General features: G+C 42.5%; 1 long non-coding RNA gene across 1 annotated transcript; it reads right to left on the bottom strand.

The window, feature by feature from the left end:
* Positions 1–13,301: 13,301 nt before the first annotated feature.
* Positions 13,302–23,001, bottom strand: LOC123189256 (uncharacterized). Its single transcript, XR_006495683.1, has 3 exons — positions 22,725–23,001; positions 20,309–20,363; positions 13,302–20,163 (listed from the first exon to the last, which is right to left on the bottom strand). It is a non-coding gene; the product is annotated as an uncharacterized lncRNA (long non-coding RNA).
* Positions 23,002–23,017: the final 16 nt, after the last annotated feature.

Genomic DNA, 23,017 nt, shown 5'->3' on the forward strand with positions numbered 1-23,017 from the left:
AGAAGATCCATGACTACTTCCTCTCGAACCGCGCCGCCCGGTTCATGATCCTCAACAGGCAATATCGCAACCTTAAGCAGGGCGATCTCTCTGTCCAGGAGTACGCCCGCCGCGTGAAACACCTGACCGATGGTCTCGCCGACATCGAGCACGTCGTCACCGAGGTTGATCTCACAACCCAATTCCTCCACGGTCTTGACAAACGCCTCGACACCATCCGTGTGGTCCTTGGTGATCAGGGGCTGCCATTCGACGTCGTGCTCTCCCGTGTCACCCTGGCCGAGGAGTCCATGGCGCAACGCTCCGCTGAGGAAAGCGCCTTGGTGTTCGCCCTCCAGAACAGGGGCTCTTCTACTGGCAGTAGCTCGGGCACCGATGGTTCTCGCGGAGACCGTGGCCATGAGCGCACCACGGGCCCGTCGCCGCACCCCCCTGCCCATGGCCGCGGCGACCGCTCGGGTGAAGTTGGTGACCGCGGCCGTGGGCGTGGTCGTGGCTGCGGCGGCCGCGGTCGTGGCGACTACAGCGGGCGCGGCCAGTCCACGGGTCCTTCCATGGCGCCCTTCACCGGCTACTTCGCGCCCTATGGGATGGCCCTTCCCGCTCCTCGCTTTGGCTGGGTGCCCCCCAACGCGGCGGGCGTTCTTGGTCCGTGCTCGGGCGTCCGCGCTCGGGCTCCCATGCACAGGCCTACCCCGTCCAGCACTCGGCTCCACCGACTCCTGCGCCCCACTACCCACCGGCGATGTACTATCCTCCTCCGCCGCCCTCATGGGACCACTTCGCCATGCTGAACGCCGCCTACAACCACGGCGGTCACCACGACGCCGCCCCCTCCAACGACTGGTTCCTCGATAGTGGCGCCTCCTCCCACATCACCGGCAACCAAGGTATCTTGACCTCGTCCAGTTCTTCTTTAAAGCATTCTACTCCATCTTCTGTACTTGTTGGCAATGGACAGTCCCTTCCCATTACTGCTTCTGGTTCTACTACCCTCCCCCCTCTCCCTTTAAATTGCATAATGTGCTTGTTTCCCCCTCCATCATTCCAAATCTTATCTCCGTTAGGCAATTCACTCACGATAATTTCTGCTCTATTGAATTTTACCCATTTGGTTTCCTTGTGAAGGACCTACGAACATGGAAGGTGCTCCTGATCTCCACTAGCTTTGATGGCCTCTACCCACTCTTCGGCAACAACTCGCCATGGCCCGCTGCGTTCACCACCACCACCTCCATGTCGGACATCTGGCATCGTCGGCTTGGCCACCCCGGCGCGCACTCTTTTTCTTCCCTAGCTAAAGATTTTCTTAGCCCTTGTAATAAGCCGCCACACACTCCATGTACTGCCTGTCAGATGGGTCGGCAGCCCCAGCTTCCCTTCCCTTCTTCCCTTAATAAATCTTACGCTCCCTTTGATTTAATTCATTGCGACTTGTGGACCTCGCCTGTTGTAAGCTTTTCTGGTTTTCAATACTACTTGGTTATTCTTGATGATTACACTCACTACTCGTGGTCTTTTCCATTACGCAATAAATCCGACACATCCACCATCTTACAACGTTTCTTTACATTTGTTCATACCCAATTCGGCGTGGTGATCAAGAGCATGCAGTGTGACAACGGCGGCGAATTCATCAACTCTTCTCTCCGCTCCTTATTCTCCTCCAACGGCATTGCCTATCGCTTCTCCTGCCCTCACACATCGCCTCAAAATGGAAAAGCCGAACGTCTCATTCGCACTACCAATGACATTGTGCGCTCCCTTCTCTTCCAAGCCCATCTCACACGCCCATTCTGGGTCGAAGCCTTCCACACCGCCACCTACCTTCTCAACAGAAGGCCCTCCCGCGCCATCAACAATTCTACACCATATTTTCTTCTCCACGGCTCCCATCCCTCATATGATCATCTACGTGTCTTTGGGTGTTTGTGTTTCCCTAACCTATATGCCACCAATGATCACAAATTATCGCCATGCTCGGCTCGCTGTATTTTCTTGGGCTACCCCCTGGAACACAAGGGATATCGTTGTTATGATCTCACCTCTTGCCGTGTGATCGTTTCCAGGCACGTCATTTTTGACGAAACGGTATTTCCTTATACCCCATCCTCCACATGCATGTCACAAAACCCCACGTCCGCAGAAAATCCCAGCCAGCAGATCTCACCTGCCCGCCCTGTCATCTCAGATCCCGCAACCTACCCACCTCCACCCGACACGCCCGGGCCCCACCCGATCCCCTCGGATGCCACCTCCCCGCCCCACTCGCCGCGTCGCGACTCGCCTACCCCGTCCGCGGCCTCCACGCGTTCCCCAACCACCCACTCAACCGCTGCCACCCCTCCCCTGGCCCGCGCACTTCGCCCGGTCCCCTCCTGCCGCAATCTTCCTCAGATTCCGCACCTCCTGCAGCGTCGAACCTTCCCCCGAATCCTCCTCGCTTTTCACGCCTGTTGGCTCGCCCCATTCACCAGTGTGCCCCACCAGCTCCTACTCGTCTTCCGCACCACCAACTACACCGCTACCACGCCTTCCCCCTCGTGCCATTCCCGTTGCACCTACCAAAAATAATCATACCATGGCCACCCGCGCTAAGTCCGGTTTTTGCATGCCCAAGCGCTTGTTCCTTGTCGACTCCACCTCCCATGCTATCTCACCACTTCCTCCGACCTACAAATCTGCCCTCAAAGATCCCAATTGGCAACAAGCTTTGTTAGATGAATTTAACGCTTTAATGAACAACTCTACTTGGTCTTTGGTGCCTAAGCCTCCAGGTGTCAATGTTGTCATGGGGAAATGGAGTTTTTGCCACAAGTTCAACACGGGCGGCTCTTTGGCACACTACAAAGCACGTTGGGTGGTGCGTGGCTTCACTCAAAGCGAGGGTGTGGACTATGTTGAAACTTTCAGTCCGGTGGTCAAACCAGCAACCATTCGTGTTGTCCTCAGTATTGCAACCTCTCAAGCTTGGCCTATCCATCAACTTGATGTCAAGAATGCCTTATTGCACGGTGATCTCAATGAAACAGTGTATTGCTCTCAACCGGCGGGCTTTGTCGATCCTTCCTTTTCGGACCATGTTTGTCTTCTTCGTAAGTCTCTCTATGGTCTCAAACAAGCACCCCGTACTTGGTTTCTCCGCTTTCAATCGTATTTGCTCTCTCTTGGCTTTCGAGCTTCCAAGAGTGACACATCTCTCTTCATTCTACACCGTGGTTCCACCATTGCTTATTTGTTGGTTTATGTCGACGACATTATTCTCACTGACAACTCCACCACCACCTTAGAGCTCATCATTCGGTCCCTCAAGTCCGAATTCTCTATGACCGACTTGGGTGCCCTACATCATTTTCTTGCGATCAATGTGACCCCCAACTCCTCGGGTCTCTTTCTTTGCCAACAACAATATACCTTGGAGATTTTAGAGCGAGCCAAGATGTTAAACTGCAAACCGGTGTCCACCCCTATAGATACTAGCTCCAAAGTATCTTCTACCGCCGGCGTTGTTCTTTCCAACCCTACCCACTATTGTAGTCTCGCCGGCGCGCTTCAATATCTCACACTCACCTGTCCGGACATCGCTTATGTTGTCCAACAAGTGTGTTTGTTCATGCATGAGCCTCGGGACACCCACATGCAACTCATCAAGAGGATTCTACGCTACTTGCAAGGCACCCACACTATGGCCTTCAGTTCTACAAATCCTCTTCTCATGACCTTGTCTCTTACACCGACGCCGATTGGGCAGGGTGCCCGGACACGTGTTGCTCGACCTCGGGGTTCTGCGTGTTTCTTGGGTCCAACCTTGTTTCATGGTCCTCCAAGCGAAAGCCTACCGTTTCTCGCTCAAGCGCCAAAGCTGAGTACCGTGGCGTGGCTAATTGTGTTGCCAAGGCATGTTGGCTCCGTCACCTCCTCTATGAGCTCAAGCATCCTCCTCGGTGTGCCACAGTAGTCTATTGTGATAGCATCAGTGCCTCTTATCTTGCGTGCAATCCCGTTCAGCATCAACGCACTAAACATGTTGAGATCGATCTGCACTTCGTCCGTGATCGCGTGGCACTTGGCGAAGCCCGGGTCCTGCATGTCCCTTCTTCCTCTCAATTTACCGATCTCTTCACCAAAGGCCTACCGTCGCCAGTCTTCCATGACTTCAGGAGCAGCCTCAACGTCCTAGCACACGGAGTTCCGGCTGAGGGGGGTGTTAGATATTTGTATAGGCTGTAACGGGATTATTGTTGTACACTCCTGTAATTGTGGATCGCATCATGCCAGGGCCCGCGTGCCTATTTTGTAGGGCATGATTGCGCCTCTCTGATGTATAAATCCTGTACTCTGTAACTGATGTTATCAAGGCAAACATTATTCTCTCCAACTAAGGCATGCCAAAAACACAGAAAATAACCCTCCAGTTATGTAGGGTGTATGAACTTCATCCAAATCATGTTAATTATGAAATATTTTTATGTTGTGTGATTCAAAAGTAAGAGGAAGGAGCACCAAAGAACAATAGGCATGGAGACATCAGGAAAACTCAAACCAAAGCCTCATCCAGTGTTAGACAAGGAGCTATGGTTTAGCCTTCCATTATGTGCGCATGCGCACTACTCTTATCTCATCTCCCCTTCCTTTGCCTATCTTACAATGGGCATCTCATATCATATGAATTTATCCATATATATGTTTAGTTTTTCTACTACACTGTTTAGCAAGTAAAAAAGGAAGAGAAAGGAGTGCTTAAGAACAATAGGGATGAGAGGCATCAGGAAATACCAAACTAGATTTCCACCTCAACACAAGAGGTGAAGGACCAATAAGTTAGGCTTTCCTCAATGTTCTCATTCCCATTTCTCTTAGGCCCTCTCTTTCTTCCTCTTCCTAGCTCATTTTTCTGATCTTAGGTTGAATATGCACACACATGTATTTGGTTTCTAAACTAAAGCAACCAAGCAAGCCAACAAAAGAAGAGGAAGGAGTGCTTTAGAATAATAGGAATGGGAGGCATCGGGAAACACCAAACTGAATTCTCACCTCCAACACTAGAGGTGAAAACCGAGCAAGTTAGGCTTTCCTCCATGTTCCCATTCCCACTACTCTAAGGCCCTCTATTTTTCCTCTTCCCAACTTGCCTTCTATATCTCAAATTATCTAAAGTCTATGCACATATATCCATAATTCTCTGCTAAGATATTTTGCATGCCAGAGTGCTCAAGAACCATAGGAATGGGAGGCATCAGAAAAATACCAAACATAATATTTGCACCTCCAGCACGGGTGAAAACAGATAAGTTTGGCTTTTCTCCATGTTCCCATTCCTAGTGCTCTTAATGTCTCTCTTTCTTCCTCTTCACGGCTTACTCTTAGTGCTTACAAAATTAAAAATAAGTAAACACCAAGCTTGAATTGTTGGACAATGTAATTCAGCTTTGCGTTATATATATAGATTGTAGGCCACTCTATAGAGAACATTAGGGAGAGCAAGCAATGAAGACCCTGGTGCATAGAGAACCATTCCACAATCAATAACAATGGGGCCACACAATAACTGGCTTTGTCTTATTGCTATGTACTATTAATTTATAGCACATGCACAGAGATCTTCTGCTTTCCAACATATGAAGGATGGTATATCATATCACTATCAAATTGTGCATTTGTATAGAACTAAATGTTATGATATAAAAATAAGAATAATATGAAGCAAAAAAATTAGGTGGCAAGTAGAAGTTATGAGCTAAAGCCAAAACTAATAAGAACTTGGATAAATTAAACTAAGGAAAAATACAAAAGAATGGAAAAGAATATTCCAAATACAATTGCTACACATGGACGATATATATTAGCTACACTAGAAAATATGATAATGTGATTAGTCCATGATTAAACTGATTTCGCAACAACAAAACTTGAATGGGTGTGCATTTCATTTTCTAGAGGAAAATTAATACACGCTTGCTATATTGTAAGTAATTTAGCATCCAAATTGTGTAGGTTGTACACAAATACATGGACGGAAAAATAGAGGAAAATAGGAATCATCAGTCACAATCCCTTGGTGGAAGAATACTAGTCACATACTCGTATGAACTCGCTATACATATCAATTCAACATGGGCCAGTCAGGCAACATGCTGAAGCATCTAGTAGAGTTTGGTACTTCTTCCATACGTACAGTACTTCACGGTTACAAGCTTGTGACTTGGCTACCATCCCACGGATCAGATCACCCACTAAAGTTTGAGAGTGGGGGAAATAAGACGCACGTCTAAATAGTATTTAAAAAACCAACACTATTTTATGATCAAGTGTAAAAATTCCATTGGAATTTAGAGTTTGTGAAGCTGTAGATAAACCATTCCATGTTGTTTCTTGCTAGTAAGTGTTATTTATCTATTAGTTTGTGATGCCCATGTGTGAACTCTATAAGAATAGTTTATCTGATTCGGATCATTTTACAGGGTGGATGCTAACCGATGCTAAAATTGATCTTCAATGCATACAATGTTACATGTTATGTTTGCTAATTACCATCTTTCTCACTCTGACTTCTGCTCCTAATCTTAGCGTCAATGGTCAGTAGGGTGTGTCATTGATTCTATTCATGTTCAAATTGAGTTCAACCGAATGGAACTAGTGGAGAATTTTTTTTCCATTGTATGTTTTGAAGTTGTGTGTATCGTCTTGCTAAATTCGAAAATGCACTAGTATATGTTTCTATGACTACATGGACTTTGTTTCCAGATATAGATGCATACTTGATATATATAGTTAATTGTCTTGGGATGATATGCAATCATCTTAGAATCATCTAGGGCTAAACATGTGTTTGGTTCTGCTAGCAGAATCTGGAACATAAATCATGATACTAAATGATAAAGTATAAAGTAGTTAACAATCAGGCATCTTATCTTGCCGATGGATTAAAGCATGCCAAAAACACGGAAATTAACCCTCCTGCTATGCAAGGTGTATGAACTTGATCAAATCATGTTATACTATGAATCTTTTTATGTTGTGCGATCCAAGAGGAAGAGGAATGAGCATCAAAGAACTATAGGCATGGAAGGCATAAAAAATAAAATCAAAGCCTCCTCAAGTGTTAGATAGGGAACGAGGGCTTTAACCTTCCATCATGTTCCCATGCCCATTGCTCTTATATCCTATTTTCTTCCTCCTGTGTCTCATAATGGGCATCTCATACTATTTGAATATATCCACATATACGTATCAACTTGTTGACACCAGATTTTGGCGCGGTTAAGAACTTGATTAAGATGGCCTCAAATAGAGAAGTGATCTACATGAATAAGTTTCATATTGTCGATATGAGCATCTTTGAAGTTTGGGTTATCGCCATCCTACCTCATCTCAAGGGCCGAAACTATGCTCAAATTTTTTATGATTTTGTGTTCAGAGTATTGTCCGGCCAATTAGGCCTTCAAGACAACGTCCTATGTGAAAAGTTTCTACACGGATTGTCTTTGTCTCGTCGAAACGATCGATTTTGATATAAAAAACGTCTAAATCGGAGTTCGTATGCAAAAGTTAGAGCCAAAACAGTGTGCTGCATAAGTTTGCCCCGGAAGTTCGGGGCAAAACTTCCGGGGAGGTTCCGGGCTAAACCGAAAGTCTGCACGCGGTGCGCCCCGAAAACTGAAATTTTAACATTGTTTGCAGATTTGCGGGGCCGATTTCGACATCAAGATGACCTCGGATGAAAAAGTGATCAACTGAAGAGTTTTTGTCCATTGCAAGATCAACAACTTTGCTTTTGGGATCATTGTCATCCGAAGTAGTATGCGACCTGCAGATTCAGTGCAAAAGGGTTACTTGATATAATTTCAGCCCAGAAGTTCCGGCCCTCGTAGTCCGAGTTAGGTTATCTTTTGATGTTTTGGACGGGATTTGAGTTCTTTTCTTGTACGGAAAGTCCAGCCGCCTCATATATATGTAAGGGGTGACGGCCGATTGAATAACAACACACAATCACAAAACACATCTATTTTTTACCCTAGTTTTACATCCCTCCTTTGTTCTTTCTCTCTCGTTCTTCGTTCGTTCTTCGTGTTGAAGGGCAGCGATCCTCGAGGCTCTAGGGGCAGGCGAACCGACCTAGGGCAGCCCATAGCCGCCGCACGTTCAGACGGGGTCCCTCCCGGGCGCGTGGGGTTTCGGGTCCTGAAAAGCACCCGCCGGATTGCTTGCGTACCGCGCTTCCGGACGGGTCTCCTTCGGCGTGAGCTGCGGTGCATCACCCTCGGCGTTGGAGGTAAACGGTGACGTGTTCGTGTGCGAACACACTTTTTGGCGACTCTGTTGGGGACGGAAGATCAAGAATCATCATCAACCATGTCTAATCTCCCCAAGCCCTCAGAAGTTGACGCCGATAACATCATTAAGCCCGGTCTTGATGAACTATCGGATGAACATCGCCAAGCCTACGAAGCACGCAAGAAGCAGCGTGAAGAGGCTTTTGAGGCGCTCAAGAAGAAGCGCGAGGAGGAGGATTTGGAAGCGTTTCTTTCAAGTTTCAAGAAGGACCGTCAAGGCAACATCACTCCGGCTGGAAACGTCAATTTTCCTCCCCTCATCAACGAACAAGATGTGATCACTATGAGTAAATTTTTTTCTCCAGAGCAAGTGGCTATGATTGAAAGTCTTGTTAGTAAGGGTAATGTGATGGCATACAATTCTTTTGTGGCTAGTGCTAATGCTCAGAAAAATATGCCTCCATCATCTAATGGTATTGTTGGTATATCCGAAAACCTAGTCCAATTTTACCTATTTCATCGGCACCATCTATGCAACAACAATATAATATGCCGTTGAATTTTTACCCTACACAAACCAACCAGCTTGTGGCTACACCTACATACCCTAATCCTATTATGAGTGTGCCCAATTCGGTGTCAACACCGAATCACTTTGTCACACCATCCATAGGCGCAAGCATGTTTGGTCTTCCGCCGAATTATGGTTCGGCGCCCATCTCACAAGTGGCACCAATAGCTAGTACTCAGGTTGCTCCTATGTCATTGCCACAAACATCGTCATCTACCTCGAATCCAATTTTAGCTAAATTAAGGGAGGATTTGCATAAGATGTTTCTAGAAACTTTCGGAAACGAGTCGAAAGTAAAGAGTCATGTGTACCAAAAGCCTTATCATGAACACTTCGATGCGATTTCTTACCCTCAAGGTTATAAGGTTCCTGATTTTGTTAGATTTAGTGGTGAGGGTACGAAAACGACTTGGGAGCATGTGAGTCAGTATCTAGCACAGTTGGGTGAAGCGGGTTCCATAGAAGAGTTGAAAGTGCGTTTATTTCCCCTGTCTTTAACTGGCACCGCATTTTCATGGTTTGCTGCTTTACCACATGGTTCAATTCTCTTATGGTCGCAATTAGAGCAAAAGTTTCATGATCACTTTTATAGCGGCGATAATGAGCTTAAGTTGTCACATCTTACATCGGTTAGGCAAAAACATGATGAATCGGTCACCGATTATGTCAAGAGATTTAGAGATATAAAAAACCGATGTTATAGCTTAGTGATAACTGAGAGAGACTTGGCAGATCTTGTTCTCAATGGTTTGAAAACTCACATTAAAGAGAGGCTAGAAAGTTATGAGTTTTTGAGCATTAATCAAGTCTTACAAAAAGCTTTGGCCCAAGAGAGTCGAAGTAAATAGGTCCATAGGTCAACAACCGATCGTCCTAGAATGCATATGATTGAACACAATGATGATAATTCAGACGATGAGGTTGATGTCTATACTACTGAATTTGTTTGGTCCTCAAAGGCCAAACCCTATATGTGCAATGCTCTTAAGCCGATTCGCAAGAATCGTGATGAGGAGATGATATTTACTTTTGATATATCAAAGTGTGATAAAATATTTGATTCTCTCTTGCAAGATAAGATGATTAGAATATCACACACCATACCGCCGTTTGAAGAGCTGAAACGGCGTGCTTATTGCAAGTACCATAATTCATTTTCTCAATAAGCACCATAATTCATTTTCTCATGCTACTAACGATTGCAATGTTTTTCGATGACAGATACAATCGGCCATTAATGACGGACGATTGAATTTTGCTGAGATGCAAGTTGATAAGCAGCCCTTCCCCATAAACACCATAGACTTGGAAGGGAAGAAAATGTTAATTCGGCCTAACATAGCCGAATCCGCTAATAAAGATAATGTTGTTATTGGTGAACCCAGGAATAGCAAGGAGGGCGACAGGGTCTTGGGAAGAAAGATTGTGCTTGAGAAGCAACCCGATGGTAAGGAAGTGTTGAAGATCACTATAAAAAATGCTATACTCGGGGGGCAACCACAAGTACAAGAGGATGCTCATGTTAAATTGATCAAGCCCAAGAATTCAGAAGTTGGCAAGTGGAAAAAGAATGAAACTAAGAACAATATAATCAAGCCAACTTTTAATATGTTGCTATCCAAATATGCAAGTCAAGCAGTCGGTTCTAGCTCTAATCGGCCATCACATTCAAAGCGTTCAAGATTGCCTCCGGAGCAAGAGTTTCGACGATATGCAAGGCCATATGGGTCATGGGAACCGACACCATGGATGTCACAACCCTCCTATGCGCCATATTACATGAGAGGCTTCAGTGGAGGATGGGGGCAGCCCCCAATGGCTCCTTATGCTTTCCATATGGGGTGGGCAGCACCTAGAAGGCCTGCTCGCGAGAGGCTTTATTATCCCACACAAGGCCGTTTGAGCTATGGTGCTAATCGTCCAAAAAAAATTCTCCATGTAAGGCCAATAAAAAAGTGTGGCGTGTTAAGTCATCTAATGCGGAAATTTCAGAATGCGACAAGCAAAAGGAGATCGAAAAGCCGGTTGTTGGTAATCTGGCTACTTGTAATGGTGATATTGTTATTGTTCAGCAGGGTTCCATGGTTAGTGATCATGAGGCGAGCACAAGCAAGGCCAAACCAAGGGATCCCAAATATACTCAACCTAAGTGGTGTCCTCCCAATTTAACCAAGACCATGAAAAGGAGATTACAACGCATGAGGAACCACGAGAAAGTAGAGCACAAAGAGGAGAGGCAAAGGGACGAATTGTTAAGTGAAATTCGGCCCATGGCACTCACAAAACAAGTGTGGAGGCCTAAACAAAAACAAAATACATATGCTTCTACATTAGCTGCAGCAACATCTTCACCACCAAAAGAGGATGATGCGACCCCTATTACATCGTCCACACCACCTGAAAATTCCCCTTCAATTGAGGAAACTTTGAGCCCAATATACACATTGGGGGATGAAGATGAGATGGTGGATTACGACTCTACGCCGGTTCGGGAAGGTATGGATATTAATATGGTGTATTACTTACCAGCCGAGTTTCGTGCTATAGGTGAAGAAGGGGAGGTGGCTCAACTGGATTTTGGTCCAAAGAACGCTATCTTCGAGAAGCCAAAAGAACCGGTGAAACACTTGAAGCCATTGTACCTCAAAGGTCATATTAATGGATCGCCGGTTGCTAGGATGCTCGTTGATGGTGGTGCTGTGGTAAATCTTATGCCCTACTCGGTCTTCAAGAAGTTGGGATTAGATAATGATGCATTGATGAAGACCAATATGGTACTTAATGGATTTGACAGTAAAGAAAAGACAGGGGCCAAAGGTGTGATGTGCATGGAACTCACCATGAGAAGCAAAACTTTGGCCACCATATTATTCATCGCCGAGGTGCAAGGTAACTATAATGTTATATTAGGCCGCGATTGGGTTCATGCTAACCAATGTGTGCCATCTACCATGCATCAATTCTTAATACAGTGGGTCGATGATGAGGTAGAAGTCATTCACGCGGATAATTCGGCTTGTGTTGCTTTGGCCGATGCATCAATGGATTGGAATCATCCGAATGTTACTTTCTTAACAGGGCGTGACCTCTCAGAGTTTGATTTCCTTAGTGCTACGAGGAACGGGTTCATTCCCATCTCTTTAAAGCTGATTGGTGGTAATCGGTTCCAGGGTATGATGTAAACAAGAAGTTAAACATGGCCGATATAGAAATTATCGCCCTAAGCACATAAAATGGCCGATGGAGTGTTGACATCGTCCTTAGGAAAAGCATCGTGCAAGTTATTTTTCGGCACGCAAGTTTTGCCCAAAAACAGGGGAGCATGTGTTGACACCAAATTTTGGCGCGGTTAAGAACTTGATTAAGATGGCCTCAAATAGAGAAGTGATCTACATGAAAAAGTTTTATATTGTCGATATGAACATCTTTGAAGTTTGGGTTATCGCCATCCGACCTCATCTCAAGGGCCGAAACTATGCTCAAAATTTTTATAATTTTGTGTTCAGAGTATTGTTCGGCCAATTAGGCCTTCAAGACGACGTCCTATGGGAAAAGTTCCTACACGGGTTGTCTTCGTCTCGTCGAGACGATCGATTTCGATATAAAAAACGTTTAAATTGGAGTTCGTATGCAAAAGTTAGAGCCAAAACAGTGTGCTGCATAAGTTTGCCCCGGAAGTTCCGGACAAAACTTCCGGAGAGGTTCCGGGCTAAACCGAGAGTTTGCACGTGGTGCGCCTCGAAAACTGAAATTTTAACATTGTTTGCAGATTTGCGGGGCTGATTTCGCATCAAGATGACCTCGGATGAAAAAGTGATCAACTGAAGAGTTTTTGTCCATTGCAAGATCTACAACTTTGCTTTTGGGATCATTGTCATCCGAAGTAGTATGCAACCTGCAGATTCAGTGCAAGAGGGCTACTTGATATAATTTCAGCCCAAAAGTTCCGGGCTGACCGAGAGTTCCGGCCCTCGTAGTCCGAGTTAGGTTATCTTTTGATGTTTTGGACGGGATTTGAGTTCTTTTCTTGTACGGAAAGTCCAGCCGCCTTATATATATGTAAGGGGTGACGGCCGATTGAATAACAACACACAATCGCAAAACACATCTACTTTTTACCCTAGTTTTACATCTTTCTCTCTCGTTCTTCATTCGTTCTTCGTGTTGAAGGGCAGCAATCCTCGAGGCTCTAGGGGCGGGCGAACCGACCTAGGGCAGCCCATAGCCGCCGCACGTTCAGACGGGGTCCCTCCCGGGCGCGTGGGGTTTCGGGTCCTGAAAAGCACCCGCCGGATTGCTTGCGTACCGCGCTTCCGGACGGGTCTCCTTCGGCGTGAGCTATGGTGCATCACCCTCGGCGTTGGAGGTACACGGTGACGTGTTCGTGTGCGAACACAACTTGTGTATTTATAGTGGAAAAATATGTGGTAATAAGAAGTTATGAGCAAAAAATAATATGAACTTAGAAAAAAATAAACCCTCTTAAGTAAATAAGTGAACTTGGAAAATTACAAAACAATGACAAAGAGCCATCGAAGTGGTAATTAATTGGAACATAAGGTACTTCGGACATGAGCTGCATTATTACACATGGCAGAATGTGACTAAAACATGATTAGAAAACACTCATATCAGCAAAACCAAAAAAAATTATAGGTCACTTTATCAAGAAAAAATGTGTATAGTCCTATTATTTAACTAATTAAAATATAGGAAAAAACATGTCTCGAAAGAAACCATCACCCTCTATCCTTAGGAGGAAAACACATGAAGGTATAGCGATCAGATATTCAGTCTAAAGTCTAAACTATACACATAGTATTTTAAGAACAAGGTTCAGATACAAAGGAAAAACAAGATTCCCAAGAGAGTAGGGTACTCTTCCACCCATTGAAGTACTTCCCGATTCAACCTCGTAGCTCGGCCACCATCCCTTCAAGGATTAAAGCACCCGAGTTGAGATGCAAACAACCAGCGAAGTTCAAGAGTGGGGAATAAGCCTTATCCCACACATCTAAACAATATTTAAAATCCCACACCATTTTATGATCAAGTGAACAAATTCCATTGGAGTTTACAATTTTTGAAGCTGCAGATATATCTTGTTACGGTCATGGTTGTTCTTGCTAGCCTATGTATATATCCATTAGTTTGCTATCCCATGTGTGAACTCTTTAGGAATTGATGATAAAAATAAGCTGTAATGCACATATTGTTACATTTTGTGTGTGCCAATTACCATCTTTCGCACTCCGATTTCTGTTGTACTCTTAGCTACAGTGGTCAGCAGTGGTGTGCCATTGATGTGATTTTGTCTCCAGCATGAGTACAACATGAGGAACCAATGAAGAATTTGTACCATTCTATGTGTTAAAGTTGTGTGTTTCATCTTGTCAAGTCTAAAAATGTGTTTATGTTTCTACGAATGCCCTTTATCAGATATAGAGATGTATACTTCATATATATAATACCTGAATAATAATCTTGACATGATAAGGACTCTTGTGTGGAATAATCTAGAGATGAACATGTGCGCCATTTAACACAGAAATTTGCAAATCCAACTATGTAGGGTGAATGAATTTGAACCAAATCATTTTAAACTATGAATATTTTTCATGTGTGCGACCAAAAAGGAAGAGGAAGGAGCACCAAAGAACAATAGTCATGGGAAGCATCGGGAAAACTCAACCAAAGTCTCTTTCAGAGAGACTTAGCCTTCCATCATGTTCCCATGCCCACTACACTTAGGACCTCTTCTCATATCATCTAAATATATGCACATATGTGCTTTTTTTCCTAAAGTGATTTAGCAACCAAAAAGGAAGAGGAGGGAGCGCCTAAGAACGATAGGAATGAGAGGCATCGGGAAATGCCAAACTACATTCCCACCTCAAGACAAGAGATGAAGAATCAGTAAGTTAGGCTTTGCTCTATGTTCTCACTCCCACTGCTCTTACACCCTCTCTTTCTTCCTCTTCCTAGCTCGCTCTTGAGATCCCACATTAAACATGTGCACACATATATTTGGTTTCTATTTAAGCTAAAGCAACCAAGCAAGCCAAAAAAGGAAGAGGGAGGAGTGCTTGAGAACAATAGGAATGAGAGCCATTGGGAAACACCAAGCAAGTTCCCACCTCCAACACTAAAGATGAAACAAAGCAAGTTAGGCTTTCCTCCATGTTCCCACTCCCACTGCTCTTATGCCCTCTTTCTTCCACTTCCCGGCTCACCTTCAAGCTCTCAAGTTATCTAAATATGTGGACACATGTCGATTGTTTCTCCAACAAATCTACTGATGCAATCCTAAAGGAAGGGGATGGAGTGCACAAGAACGGTAGGAATGGGAGGCATCAGGAAAGGATCCATGCATGCCAAATATTTGCATCCCTGAGACTAGAGGTGCAAACAAACAAGCAGGGCTTTCCTCCATGTTCCCATTCCTAGTGCTCTTGAGCTCTCTTTCTTCCTCTTCCCGGCTTACTTTCAGTGCCTACAAATCTAACAAAACGCTGGACGAAGTGTTTCAGCGTTGAGGTATAAATATTGGGTGGTGCATCATATGCAGAACCTTTGAGGAGAAAGAAATGGAGACATCTGGTGCATGGGGGCACCATTCTAAAGTCAATGATAATGGGGCCACATAATCACTGGCCCTGTCCTATTGTCCTCTACTCTTAATTTAGGGCATGTGTGGAAAGATATCTTCTTATCTTTATTACCCATATCCAAAACAGGTACATAATATTTGTATCATCCTGTGCATTTATGAAGTATGAAAATGTGTAGCAATAAGATATGAGATAAAAATAGCATGAACTTGGACAAATTAAACACTCTATGTAAACTTGGAAACATTACAGAACAATGGGGAAAGAACCATGAAGTGACAATAAATTGATACTCTAGGTACTTATGAGGTGAGCTGCACTATTAAAAATGACAAATGTGATTATCCCATGATCCTAGAGATCTCTTATCAGCAAAACCAAATGTATATAGGCCATTTTATCAATAGAAAAAAATGTGTATAGGGCTAGGGCTATCATTCTATAAGTACTTTAGTATCCAAATTCTGAAGGTTGTACAAAACTACATACATGCAAGGAGACCAAGGAAACCATCGGCCACAACCCCTACGAGTTAAATACATGAAGGTAAAATGATCATATATTTCAGTCTAAACTCACTATACACATCGGTTCAGTATGAATCGCCTAAACAACACGATGAATCACCTAGTATTTTTGGGACAAGGTTCAAACACAAAGAACGAATTGAAGAGATTTCAATACTTCTTCCAGCCATCGAAGTACGTCGTAATTACAAAACCTTGTAGCTCGGCCACCATCACTAGAAGAATCAAATCACCCCGGCTGCAACACAAACACCCAAGAAGGTTCTAGAGTGGACAAAACAAGCCTTATTCTGCACGTCTAAACAATATACAAGAAACATCTTTTTATGATCATGTACAAATTTCATTGGAGTTTAGAGTTTTCAAAGTGATTGTTTCTTGCTAGCCTCCGTATATTTTCATTAGTTTGCTATGTGCATGTGTGAAGTCTCTAGGAACAGTTTATCCAATTCAGATCATTTTACACAGTGGATGCTAATTGATGCTAAGAAAATCTGCAATGCATGTATTGTTACATGTTTTGTGAGCTAATTAACATATTTCTCACTCTAATTTATACTATGACTCTTAATTACAGTGGTCAGTAGTGGTGTGTCATTGATCTGATTTTGTCTACAACATGAGTTCAACATAAGGGAACTGGTATCATTCTATGTATTAAAGTTTTGTGTCTCATCTAAATAAGTCTGAAAGTGTGCTTGTTTATGTTTCTAGTGTGCTTGTTTATGTTTCTACGACTAACCGGTCCTTTTCCATATACTAGTAAAGTGCCCGTATGTTGCAACGGATCCGAAATAAAGCATTATATCCTCATAGACCTTGAAAGTGTTGTCCTCCTGTACCACGAGTCATCCCGATCAAAAATTCTTATTAGGAACAACTTAGATTTCATTTAGATTTTGGTTTCTTCATGGACATCCAAAGCAAAACAAGATCATGCAAATCAAGGTAGATGAACAAGTTTGTCATATGATCCTGTTTTTTCATATGAATTAGTTCAGATTTCAACGAGTTAGACGGTTCCCATATGAAAGGGATGTTATGTTTAGTAATTAGGATGATGCAGAAGCAAGAGAACCAACACATGATAGCAATTACGATGATGCAGAAGTAAGAGAACCAACACATGATATCTTTCTGTGTAAATTTCATTTAACGCATGTTTACTTCATCTGTGACTCCATTTTTCTGTGATTGTAGGCTATAGGAGGGTGACGCTCTACTTGGCCATATTCGATAATGTCCTGCATCGGTTGCGCTTCTCAAAGTTCATCTCTGTTATCCGTGCGGACATTCCAGAGGTATTTACTTTGATGTGACCTTGATTTTAGTTCACGCTTGCTTGTTGAAAGTCTGGATTGATTAAACAGCAGCCATAATTCTCTGAATGCCGAAATCAGTGTGGAGCAGATGGTACTGTAGATTTTGTGCACCTATGAATTGTGCCTTGTGATTCTCATTGCTAGATGCATATCGACCTTGATTAATGGTCTAGAGGTGATGGCATTGGGTAACTGAGATATCAGTATTACGCTAAAGATTATTAGCATGTGTTAAAACAATCACAATGCATCTTCTCGATACGTCAGACGTATCCTTGAAAAAAAAAACAATGCATCTTCACCTTGATTACTGATCTAGAGTTGATGACATGAGTGAGGTACTTGCAAATTTTAGAACGGTGTCCTGAGGTTGTCTTTTACTCTTTCATGATATACTGCAATCACTGTTGGAAAATACTACCTCCGTAATTAGTTGACGCTCAAACGGATGTATCTAGACGTATCAATGCTCGATGCATCCGTTTAAGCATCAACTAATTCCGGACAGAGGGAGTAGAAGCTAGTTAATCCTTTCTATCTGGAGTTTGCCATTCAGCATAATCAAATTATTCTAGTGTTGTACGTCTGAATATTCTTCTTGCTCCTTCAAGATCATAAGGCCTATCATCTTTTTGTCGACAAACATTTTCTTCTATATGTAGTGCAAGATGAACCGTTTCATATTCCTACTATTCAGCTTGAGCATTCCAAGTTTTTCAAATGTTGTATTCACATCCTCTATCCATCCTCTGGGTTAATCTTTAAGCATGTTAGACTGGTTCATGGCACCATGTATGACACTATTCCAATGATCCTTGCACTTATTAGGAGTGTCAAGGGTCCATATTATCCACATTATATTATTGGACTACTATGTTTGACAAAATACAAATATGGTTAAGATTTTCCTGAACAATTAACATTCTGTATGTTCTCACTTATTTATATATGCACTCTGAACCTAGGTTCATATGCACCCCTGAGGATTGAGTACTTGTGCACTTCAAAATCCCCCATTCCATTAGAGCATGTTATAATCCGAATACAAGCGAACTTTTTTGCAGAAAGATGATCATATCTGCATTGCACAAAAAGAAGTTGACAAATATCACACAGGATGAGTAAACTATTTTTGTACAGTGTACATATGATGATATAAACATACTTTTGCACAACCTTTTTCTTCTATACGCACTGTAACATGTTCAACATGTGCTAATACTGCAATTTTTGGTTTTTTAATGCACATGTACTCTCTAAGGGGTGCATATGGGCATGGGTTTATCTTTAACTTACTGGATACAGATGTGGTCTAGACTTTTGCCATTTGAATTTGAATTGTAATATTCACTATCTAAACTATTTGCATTTTTACTCGATAAATGAATTCATTAGACTGCAGTTTATGGAAGTCGTTAGGTTCTAGGTTTGAAGCTTGTGATGATGTTGTGGCTATTCTCTATTCTCCACCCATGGTAACATAGGTGGGTTGACGGGGCAAGGGAAGAATGGTTTAGATTGGATTAGCATGATCCAAAGACTACTCTGATACTATGAATGACATCGAGATAAACACACTTATCTGTTGAATTAATTGCTCTTTATAGAGTACATGTACAAGGTCTGAATGAGAAATAACAAGAGATGACTATGCAGTTGGCAAGGAGACTGATTCTAGCTCTCGGCAAGTCCAGGAATCATTGACATATGTGGATATACCATGCAGAACAGCCTAACAGCTTAGGGATTATCCAGGAGAATGAGTCATTGCTTAAAAATGATAACTGGTAGAAAACATAGTATGTGGTTGTAAAATATGGCTCCAGTTACCATGGCAATGCCAAATGCTGATTGGTTGACGATTAGTTTGTTGGTTGTTTCAAAAATAAAAACATTCTAAGTTCTTGATTTGATCCTTTTTTTAGGTGTTTGACAAATATGCTGGTAATTATTGGTTTGTGATTGGCTGATAGCTGAGAAACTGACAGATAACATACGTTGTCTGAACTTACATTCTAATAGTTCTGGTGCTTCCTGTGTTTGCTACAAAATATGTGATCTTGTCCAGGAACATTATGACTACAATCATTTAGTACTTGTAGCTTTTCCACAGTTTATGACCTTATGCATGGAATTTATGTATCTTGCAGTCAGAAGCTCTTATTGACGGATTGCTTCTGAATGGGAGGCTAACATTCGGCCAACTTGTGGGACGAACAATTTCTAAAGTGCCACAAGGTGATGATCAGCAAAGTAGGTAATAAGCAGGAGAACGAGCATGCTTGGCATGGTCTTGAATGAGCCAGATTAAGGAATGCCATATGCTAGTTTATTCCTATAATGGCATATGCTTGTTGAAATCACGCCTTCTGCCATTTGTTTTAGTTTTCTACTCTTGGATTTCAAGGAGGATAGAAAGAGGCATAAGAGGATAAAACAAATCTAGTATACCTCATTAGGTTAATTGCATAAGAATATTTTGCAGAATCGTTACCAGCACAATGCTTCCAAAGATACCAAGTAACCAACTTGCGAGGTACCAGTGTACTATGACAATTTATCACTCAAGTTACATGGTTTCAGTTTTGATTAATAGTTGTCCCATCGATATCGGTGCAAGAAAAATCACTATACCTTACTTAAAACCCTATAATATCACTAGAATGGGAAAAGACCAACCTTGCAAAGCACTGTGAATTATTTCCAGCAAATATAACAGTGAGTTACCTTTTTTCAGTGACATCATCAATAAATGGTATTTTGGAGAAACTAGGACAAAAGGAAGGAGGTCCAGCAATGACACTTGATCAGATAGCACCAGTTCTGGAGGATTTACAGTGTACTACTTCCAGTGAGGACCTGGAAGCATTTACTTTTGGTAAGATACTGTTGATATTTTTACTCTGCATAAGTCTGATACATCGAAGTTCTACCAGTAAAATGCTTGGCATGGAGTCCAGTTCTAGCTTGCAAGAAATGAAATGTTATGGTTCGGAAGTAAAACCTTGCCAGTAGGCGATGGGTGCCACAAGGAAACTGGTTCCAGTCCAGTCCAATTCCTGGATTGAATTGTGGTACCATAATGTATCAGTTATATTTGAACTTTGGTCTATACATGAAAAAGTACTATAACTATGACATCTTCCACTGTTTTCATAATTAGTTCGAGCCTAGTTACCAATAGGTTGCTGAACTGACGGCCTGCTATTTCGTAAATTGTGCTATATGCAGTGACATCACAATATTCAACCGAAGCGTGAAAAAAAATCTCTAAAAAATAGCTGGAAATTATATTTAGAAACTTACTTTCCTAGTTACTTGTCTTCCATTCCAAACTCTGATGTTCAAATTTAGTATGCCAACCTTGAGTTCACATCATAAGTTCTTTTTTGTAAGATTCAGAAACACTTGATGTTCAAATTTAGTTTGTCAGCCTTTGAGTGTACATCCTAAGGGCCTCTTTGATTCAAAGGATTTTCATAGGATTTTTGAAGGATAAGAATCCTTCGGAATTTTTCCTGCGTTGATCGTTTGATTCGCAGGATTGAATCCCATAGGATTTTTTCCTATGGATTCATTTGAACTACATTTCATAGGAATTGTAGCATCCACTCCAACCTCTTGGAAGAAATCCTTTATTTTTCCTGTGATACAATCAAATAAACTCAAATCCTATAGGAATCCAATGGACATGTCATTTCAATCCTACGTTTTTCCTATTCTTGTGTTTTTGTAATCCCGCGAATCAAAGAGGCCCTAAGTTCTTTTTGTAAGATTCTCATGACAGTGGTACTGTTTTTCTGTAGATTTACGCAAAATGGTTGAAGCACGTAAAATGGGGGTACCAGATTGTGTTACTGTTTCACAGTTTATTTGAGTTAAAAAAACACTCCCCTGTCCTTTACGTACTAACAGTTCACATGCACATATCTTTTTATGTGTGCATTATAGATAGAGTCGCTTGTGAAAAAGAAATATGGGCAACAAGTTTTTACAATCTTTAGGCTATTGGTCACACATGGTTGTGCAGTTGAGACAGATCAAGTACATGGATCACACAAGGTTGTGCTATTGGTCACACAAGGTTGTACATTGAGGACATTCTAGAACTATGCTCTGTTATTGTCGTCAATCTCTTTGGGTTAAGAAAGCTTCTGTTATGCAGTAAATTTAGTTGTGTGATCCTGTTTTATGATTGTTCATTTGACGACACGGCTTCCTGTTGCAAATTGCAGTGCACAATACTGAACTTTGGTTGCAAATGTGCAGATTATTGCCACAACAATTCTTGACAAGCAGATTGTTCATTCAACTTTGTACAAACTATGTAATGGGAGTCACATAGATACAGAGGTATGTCTCCTAGTTCCATCAGAAAAGCAGTATTTTTGTGTTAGGAGCTAGGGTTCTGCCGGTTCTAGGGCGGAGATTGTAGGGGAAAGATGGAGGAAGACGAGGTCGAGGGCGCGGCGGCCGGCGGCTGGGCGCCGTCCTTGCGTGGTGGAGAAGAGGCGGCGGCGGCGCAAGAGGCGGCTAGGGTTAGGTCTCCCGGCTCCCTAAGGGAAGCCGAGCAAATACTGATTGCTTCTTGCTTGATTAGATTGATACATCTCCTCTCCTTATATAGAGAGGTTTACTTGACTCCTAAGCAAACGACCCTAATAACGATAAGATAATTGGGCTAAGCCCCTAATAACGATAAGATAACTTGGGCCACAGCCCACTAGGCTAAGCCCCTAATATGCCTGTCATAACATTTTGTTTGCAGGGCAGAGAGAATGACACGCTTTAAATGTTAGTCGTGTGGTTTATCTAAAGGATCATTTCACTGCTTTGATGATCTACTATTTTACTATACTGTGTTACTTTCATCATAAATCTGCATACATGTATAGGCATTAAACATTAATGCTATTTGAGCATTTGGGACAAAGCTTGTAAACAAACTTGATAAATTAGTTAATACAGAAGTAAGTGTCTAAAGGTTTCTTGACACATTAAGTACTTAAACGCAAATAATATCCAGTTATATATGCTAGAGGATTTCCTAGTATATATAATATACCTGACAGGTAAATAAAATGTCTTGGTGTGTTTCGTGGTGCGATTAGAATCTGAAAAATGAATTACAGTGCTACTAAATTATGAAGTATAAACCAGTAGCCTTGTTAAGCCGACATCTTATCTTGTCTTATGAATGGATTAAGGCATGCCAAAGAGACAAACAAACACAGAAAATAGCAATCTAGTATGCAGGGTTATTAATTTGAACGAAATCATATTTATTACTATGAATCCTTTTTATGTTGTGTAAACTAGAAGGAAGAGGAAGGAACACCAAAGAACAATAGGCATGAGAGGCATCAGGAAACTCAAAACAAAGCATCTTAGTGTTTTTTTTTTGACAGAAAACATCTTACAGTGTTAGACGAGGAACTGAGGTCTTTAGCTTTCCATCATGTCCCATGCCCACCGCTCTTAGGCCCTCCTTTTTCCTCTTCCTGTCTCATAGTGGACATCTCACATCACCTGAATATATGCACATATATGTTCTGTTTTTCTGCTAAATCGATTTAGCAAACAAAAAGGAAGAGGAAGGAGCGCATAAGGACGATAGGAATGGGAGGCATCGGGAAATATCTCCACCTCAACACAAGAGGTGGAGAACAGCTAAGTTAGGCTTTCCTCTATGTTCTCATTCGCGCTGCTCTTA

This window comes from Triticum aestivum, chromosome 2A (assembly GCF_018294505.1).
Source record: "Triticum aestivum cultivar Chinese Spring chromosome 2A, IWGSC CS RefSeq v2.1, whole genome shotgun sequence".
Classification (NCBI taxonomy): Eukaryota; Viridiplantae; Streptophyta; class Magnoliopsida; order Poales; family Poaceae; genus Triticum; species Triticum aestivum.